The 8,229-nt window shown below is 45.8% G+C and overlaps 1 pseudogene across 1 annotated transcript; it reads left to right on the forward strand.

The window, feature by feature from the left end:
• The first annotated feature begins 3,083 nt into the window (after positions 1 to 3,083).
• Positions 3,084 to 3,541, forward strand: LOC308498587 (intraflagellar transport protein 20 homolog; annotated as a pseudogene). The gene has a single exon. The product of its transcript is annotated as an intraflagellar transport protein 20 homolog (transcript).
• Positions 3,542 to 8,229: the final 4,688 nt, after the last annotated feature.

The following is an 8,229-nucleotide window of genomic DNA, read 5'->3' on the forward strand; positions in this document are numbered from 1 at the left end:
ATACGTATTTCTTAACGTTAGAACCACGGCGCAAAGCATAGCAGAACCCAATCTATTCATAAAAGATCGGCAAGCCAATAGCCAAACAAACCTTCACTGTTCTCCATATCCCTCTAGTTCTGTGGAGTCAGAGCTGCTCTCACTTTCTCCAGGCAATTCCATAAACAGAACTTTGAAAGAAGATTCCTACAAAGTAAATATTTAGAAGGCATGCTTGCCGATAAAAATATTTCATTAATAAATATTTAGGGAAATGAAAGTGTTTCTGTAAATGGTGCCCAGATGAGCAATTCTTACACCAAGAGAAGAAACATCTTCAGTTAGTAATAAATGGTGAGTCTATTTTAATTCTTTATTTGGGGAATCCAAAGTCACTCAACAAAGCTGAAGACATTCCAAAATCTCTGGAAACTAAAGCTTTGGGAAGCAAAGCAAAGGGATACAAACAATTGAAACACAGTGGAATGGTTTTAAGGAAACGGAGGTGTTCCTGAATGATCTCTGTGAGAGGGGAGAGTGCGCGTGTGCTCACACACATGAGTTATATTTAGTCATTTCACACTGTTTTAAACAATGCAGCAAAGTGAGCAAATTATCTGCATGTTGTCTCGCGTATTCTGAGGCTGTTCCGTAGCACGTAGCACGTGAAGGTTCCTGCATATTACACTATCGGTCCTTTATTCTTTCATCCCACCAACACTGACTGAGCGTCAGACTTTGTGGGACAGGGTGGGACAATCCCAAGCACAGGCTCTGCTGGCCTGTCCTCGGTGACAAAAGAAACAGAAGTAAACCTGGAATTGCAATCTGTGGTGAGCACCCTGGAGGAAAGCAAAAGGGTCTTTCCCGTCTCTGTGACAGAGGGACTCAGGCTGGCCGACTACCCTGCTTTGCCGGGGACGGTCCCAGTTTTGTACCCAAAGTCCCTGGAAAGCCTCAGTCCTGGGCAAACTGGAACAATCGGTCACTACTCGAGTTGGGTCCTTGAATCAGGCAGGAATGACCACTGCTGGGAAGGGGTGCTGAGCACCGAAACTGCAGCCAGAGGATGGAGGTGACGGAATGGATGTGGAGGGAGCTGTAGATTGGGGCTGTTAGTGTGTTGATGATACTTAATGGGGGGTGCAGGGATGATACCCCTATGGAACGTGTCTCTTATCAAAGTGAAGTGACCTCCATGTTCCTGGGGACACTTTCACTTTGAACACGATGAGTGACCCTAACACATCCACCCTCACTTCCTTTTTGCTTCTTGTTACCTGACATGTTTGCTTCGATTATTTCTTCTTTGGCATCACGTCTCAGGCCTGCCTTTGGGTAGGATAATGTTGTTAGATTTCGTTTAATTCAATTTTTTCCTTTTACTCAGAGAATGAATCCATGTTGACTGGTCGTGATTACTTCTATTTGGTCTTGCTTCTGTCATCGTGTTTTATGCCCTTCTGTTTGCTTTCTATTCTATTTTGTTTGGATGTCTTTCCCCCCTGTTTGCTTGTGCTGTACAGACTTCTGCAGGGATTTGGAGGGCAAATGGCATTTTGATTCTGTTAATTGTTACATCAAAGATTTTTTTAGATGCACTTACAATGCATTTTTAAACTTAAGGAAACCAGCCGTCAGAAACAGTAAGAAAACAGGCCTGGGAGGTCCTTTCAGGAAGACGGTAGGTTTGCGGTGTGGAGATTAATTTATGCCTTTTTCTCCTTGTCTCCCTACCCCACCCTCACAATTCATGTCAAATTAATCCAGACCTTTAAATGCTATCTTTTTAATTTTACCCTGCAAATTATTTGTAACAACAAAAAATATGTTTTAAAATATTGTCTTAAAAAATGATTCAGCTTTCCCTGAGTATGTTCAACTGCACACCACCTGCTTTTTCCAGTCATAATTTCCCCAATTTTGAGTTCTAGTTTAGGGATGGTTGACATTATGTTTCACTATTTCTTTAATTTTCACTTTTGTTCCATCTCCATTCTCGACGCTCTTTCTGAAATGCTATTATCCATAATCTTAGAGCTGTCCTTGGTACAGTTTTTCTTCCTCTCTTAGTCTCAGCCAGCTCAGGCTGTTATAACAAGCACCACACACAGGAGCCACTCAGTCAATTCAGCTGAAATCGAGGGGTCACTCTGGATACTCCTTCTCGCTCTTTCCCTCCACATAGCCTGCAAACTGTACAGTTTCTGCCTCTTTAATATCTGCTCTCTCCATCTGTGTTCTCCACTTTATTCCCCAGCCACAGCCCTAGTCCCAACGCTCAGCACTTCTTGCTCCAATGTCTACAACAACCAGGTAACTGTTCTCCCTGACCTAAGTCTCGTCCCCTTCTGGTCCACCCTCCATATTCCCGACAGAGGGGACTTGCAATTTCATTATGTCCCCATTCTGCTGTAAGTCAAGAGTTTTCAGCCCAAATCACTTGGAAAAATGACCTGTTCACCATTTAACTCTCAAATGCTTTCCTCCCCAACACACACACACACACACACACACACACACACACACACACACACACACACTCTTCCATCCACCCTGAGTCACCACCGTTAGCCTTTGCAATATCTCTTGCTGCTCAGATCCTCATGCCTTTCCAACTGTTTGTCCCTCTGCTTGTAATGCCCAGAACCTCTTCAATTAATTCATGCCTGTCATCTTTCAAAACACAACCCCAACGGGTTAAGTAAATTCTGGCACATCCACACAGTGAAACACTGTATCCATTCAAAAGAAGAAGGCAGAGCTCTGAATTTGCTTCGGAGCCATCACCAGAATATTCTGTTTATGCAAAAAACAAGGTACAAGAGAGTGTGCATGGTATGCTATCATTTTCCTAAAAATGAATATTGGAAATATAAAGCTGCCCGCCTACGTCAGCCTGGGCCACAGCACAACGCCACTACGGAGTCGGCAGCTAAGCTGTGTGCTTCTCCGCGGTGACCACCATGTGGCTCTCATCCCTGTACCCCCAGCACCTAGCAGGGCGACATGTAGTAGGTGCTCAAGAAATACGTATTGAATGAACGATCCTGTGATAAGCAACCAGACTTGATACTTTCCTGACCCTTGCGCCTGTGACACATTTCCTCCTGACTGCCACGCTCACTCCTTCCGAGCAGATCCTCTCCTCTCTAGGGAAGCTGGGAGGGAAACAGCCATGGCCAAGGACATCCTGGGTGACGCAGGGCAGTGCTGGTCCAATGCTGTGGGTGTTGGACCCAGAGGTTACCCAGCAGACCACAGAGCTCAAGGAAGAATGAGAGGACCTTGAGGGCAAATTGGCCAGTTTCAGAAAATAGTTGGTGCTTTAATTGAGCTTGTTGACCAACTTGCAGAAGAAGCAGAAAATGAGAAGATGGAGACCACTGGTGCTCAGAACTTGCTCCAATCTATAGCAAAGCAGAGAGAAGCCCAAGAGCAGCAACTCCAAGCACTGGTAGCAGAGAAGAAATTGCAACTTGAGAGGAATCAGGTTGGAGATAAAGCTTTGTGTAAAGTAGCAACAGAACAAAATGAATTTATTGACGAATTTCTTTTTTAGAAATGAACTGAAAATTTCATTTTATAGCAGGAGGGGGAAAAAAATAGCAACAACAACAACAAAAAACACCTCAGAAAATCTCTGTACCATTCAAGTGACTGACTAATGACGAAGTATGTCATGTGAGATGATGTGTGAGGAATGCAGCATCTCTGAAGGCAAGAAAACATGCCTGGGGGAGCTTGCTCCAGATGTCAGTGCATATCTGGTGGTCACCCAGTGACCACAACGGCCCAGGTTGTCACTTCTTGCATATTTAGTCTAAACTGGGCAGTCCGTAAACTTTGGTCTTCTTTTTTTGTTTGTTTTTTGTAAATTCACAAAGCTCTGGAAGAAAAAACAATGAATAATTGTTTTTCAAATGGCAAAAAAAGAGAAATATAATGGTAGAAAGAAAAAATATTCAGTGGAAAATTTGAAAAAAAATGGAGGATATATCTCAAAAAAACAAAACAGAGCAAAAGGACAAAGAAAGAGGAAATAGATGAGATGAATAAAATAAGGAAAATGGACATCAATCCAAGAAGTCAAACATGCAAATAATATGTGTTCCAGAAAGACAAAATGGAGGGACAATTTATTTGTCTTTTTATTAAAGAAAAAAGTCAGGATAGTTTTCCACAATTTAAAGACACTTGTTTCCAGATTGAAAAGGCTGTTAAATTATCCATCACAAATCATAATAGATGAAAATGGAACCACATCAAAAGATATCTCAATAAACTTCACAATCTTGGGAACAAGAGAAGTTTTTATTATGTTGAGAGAGAGAAAAAAACATACCCATAAGATGGTCTCTGCACATCAGAAGTGAAAAATGTGATCTCTAAGGGTAAAGTGATAAAATTCCTATTAGTTGATGATACATAGATTCATAACTTACTGTTTTCCCTTCTCCACAGTTGCCAGGGAGCTCAGAGTTCAGATCCAGAGTACCTCAACAGCAGGTACTCTGATCAGTCCAGTTTCACCAGGATAAACAACTCCTTCCATCTTTAATTCATATTAGAAAGCTCTTAAACATTTATTTTTTATTTAATAGTTTTATGGCTATGCATTATTTAGCATAACCTGTCTAAACCCTTTTGGAGTCACATGGGCATGAAAAAGAAGCCAGAAGGAAGATCTCCCTTCCGGCCATCACCCCTTCCCAGGTGTGTCCCACCTCTTGCTCAGAGCTTACCTACAGCCCAGGGCATCTCTATTTATGGCAACAGCCCCTCCGCCTGAATGGCTCTTTCTTCCCTCAGAATCCTCCATAATCTTCTTTGACAATGGTTGTCATATTTGGGGAGAGGAGATAGGAAAATCACTAATTTGGACTTTTTTATATGGTTATTGATTGTCCGTTTCCTCTACCAGATTTTAAAATCTCTGGGAGCCTCCCCATTGCTGTATTTCTTGTGGCTACAACATTGCCTGGCACATAGCAAACGCTTCTGTTAATCTGCTCGGGCTGCCATAGCAAAATTGCACAGACCAGACACCTGAAACAACAGACATTCATTTCTCACAGTTCCAGAGGTTGGAAGTCCAAGATCAAGGTGCTAGAAAATTTGGTTTTTGGTGAGAACTCTCTTGCTGGCTTGCGGATGGCACCTTGTCACTGTGTCCCCACCTGGCCTTTCCTCTGTGAGCTGAAAGAGAGAAAGCTCTCTGGTATCTCTTCCTCATCTTATAAGGACGCCAATCCCACTGGAGGAGGGTCCCACCCTTATGACCTTGTTTAACCTTAATCACACCCCAAAAAGCATCCTCTCCAAATGCAGTCACATTAGAGGTTAGGGCTGCAACATAGGAACTGGGGGGAGGGGCACCATGCAGTCCATAACAGCTCTTACGTGTTTGTTAAATGAATAAATGAGTCTGGAATCGTGGGGCTTGAGGGGACTTCGGAGACGTGCATCTGCTTGTTTGACCCAGACTTGGAGAGGAAATGTGACCTGTCCAGGGCCACACGGGCAGAGGCGGACACACCTAGGACTGCACAAGCTTACTTGTTAGGAAGCAGCGACAGGGGGGAGATTGGCTGGGGAACAACACCTACTGTTGACGAGAGCCGGGTTCAAGGCTGATGTGTCCCTTTCAAGCTATGCATGACTTTCAGCAAATCCGTTTAATCAATGAGAATCCTTTTTTGTAGAAATGGAAATACAATGAGGTAAACGGCATAGCATAACGTCTGGGATTCCAGAAGCACTGAAGAGCTGTTAGTTAAACTGGACTCAATGTTTCTTCAGGAAGGTGCTGCCCTGGAAAGTCTGTGTGGGACCCAAAGATGACAGAGGTAGCCTGTGCCTTTGACTGACTCCTTCTAGACCCCAAGGCAAGGGGATCAGAGTCCCCCAGCTCATGCTGGGTGGGTCACCTGCAAGGTGCAGAGCAGAATAAATGTCAGGAAGGCTCCCAGTGGAAACAGCTGAGAAAGGCTTGGAATTCAGGCTGCATTTTGAGCAGAAGTGCCGACAGAGCACCAATCACCTGGGCCCGAGAGGTGCGGGTGACAAGGAGCTAGTCACCAGTCCTTGTGCCAACGAAACAAGTCAGGTTCACAAAGGACTAGAAAGCAGCCCAGAAACCAGCGTCCCACTGCTTACGTTTTGCACCACGGCCGCTAGGAGGAGGAAAGAACTGGAAAGTGGTATCAGATACCCCGATGTCTTTCAGTGTGCAGCATATTGTGATACACTTTTAACATAGCACAGTTCTTGATCAGTACTTCCAGGACAAGTGCTTTTGTTACTGTCTAAAAGAGGTTGTCACATACGAGACCACCGACAGATGATGCTTCGTACCCCTGTCTATGAAAGTTTAGCATCTGATGGTCAGAGGGGAAAACAAAGAAGCCCCCTCAACTCTCTTTCCAAGAATGTCTGGACAGAATCTACCTGCTTACCGCCCCATGGCCGCCCTCTCTGAACATGTCATTATCTGGCTAACTGCCACCTGGCCTCTGCCCTACCCGACTCTAATGTGACCTTGTCTGGGGAGAGTGGCTGCAGCACCTCAGGCTGGTACACTGACCAGCAGCTCAAGGGGAGCCACTGGAGCGGGATAGCCCCAAAGCTAAGCCATTGCAGCCACCTCTCAACACCGCCCCCTCCTCCCGTGTCATGGTTCCAGCGATGCTTTGCTGTCTGCTGACCAGAGCAGGTCTGCCTAACAGCTTCAGGATTCCTCCCCAGGACTGAGCTGTCCGCTTTTAGACAACCAATGAGGTCTGCTGGCAGCTGGGGAAGAATGAATGATGAGGTCGAGACTGAGACTGTCTCAGAGTCCCGACAACCACGACCTCTCCTTGACACCCAGTGTCAAGGACAAATGGGTCGCCATGCACCAATGGTGGCTGGAAGCTCCGATTTTGGAGTGGGGCAGACCTAGAGTCAGTCTCAGCTGAGTCGTTCACATTCTCTGGGCCTTGGTGTCTGTATTAACCATGTCTTTTATTTTCTGTGTTCTGAGGCTTTGGTATCCGGGATCATTTCCTAGAGATAGTAAACAAGCTGCCTGCAGGCATGAGAGCATGTGCTGTGCAGGACGCCCAGGATTGGAGCTCACCTGCCTGGTCTTCCTCGGCCCGCAGCACCTCATACAGCAAGCCACTCACTGCCTCCCCACAGCCCAATCAAGCTCCATGCACTTGTGGATTCCGCCTGGGACACCCCCCCCACCCCAAGCCAATGCAAATCATACTTTCACTTGATCCTCAGCCGGGAGGATACCTACTCTCACCTGATGGGTCTGGGTCAGGTGTGTACCCTGACACTTGTTTGACTACTTCTCACTCTCCAGAGTAATCGTTTGTCCCCATGACCACTATGCTTCTCAGATAGAAGGATCTAGAATGTACTTATCTTCCTATCCCCAGCTCCCAGCACACTGCCTGGCATACCATAAGCATCCTAGACATATTTGTTGAATGGATAACTGATTAAATGCGCAAGGACATGAATATTTATTTAGAAGTATTTCTAGAAGTTTCCTGAAAGCCACAGAACTCCTTTTAGCTGACTATTTTCTCTGCATCCCTTCTGGTTTCCACACTAGTGAATCCTGTGCTCCTGTGATACTCTAGCTACGCCCCTGTGTGTATGAATTAATTAAGGACAGCCAGCAGGACGGATGGCTCAGTGTCACAGCATTTTAGGGTTGGAAGGATAGAAGCTTCCCAGAATGGCAAACAGGTCACCCAATGTTGTCTGACAAAAACAGACTCTATTTCTGACAGCTGGTGTCTTACTGAATTCTTGGCCAAGCTGCTTGGGCAGCGGCAGAGGATGGAGCAACACCTCATGACCTGGCAATACTTCACACCCCTGCACAGTCACCGGGCTTGGGCGCCTGGCACCTGTGAATCTCCTCATTCTCGCCTCTCACTGTTCTCCGCCTCCCTCTTTTCACTCCAGCTGCACTGGTGTCATTGCCGTCCCATAGGGTGTGAAGCTTTATATAGCCTCCAGGTCTTCACACATGCTGTTCCCTCTGCCTGGCATATCCCACCCCACCTCCTTTCCCTTTGGGTCTGATGTCACCTCCCCTGAGGGCCGTGTCTAGCAGTCCTACCAGTGTTTCTTGATATCTCCTTTCTCAGCCAATGGCGGTCTCCTTTAGAGCACTTGACCCCTGCAGGCGTGTCCCTCTCTTTCGGTCTCATACCATCCCTGGAATCTCAGCACCAGGAGAGCCAG

This window comes from Rhinolophus hipposideros (assembly GCF_964194185.1).
Source record: "Rhinolophus hipposideros genome assembly, chromosome: 6".
Taxonomy (NCBI): domain Eukaryota; kingdom Metazoa; phylum Chordata; class Mammalia; order Chiroptera; family Rhinolophidae; genus Rhinolophus; species Rhinolophus hipposideros.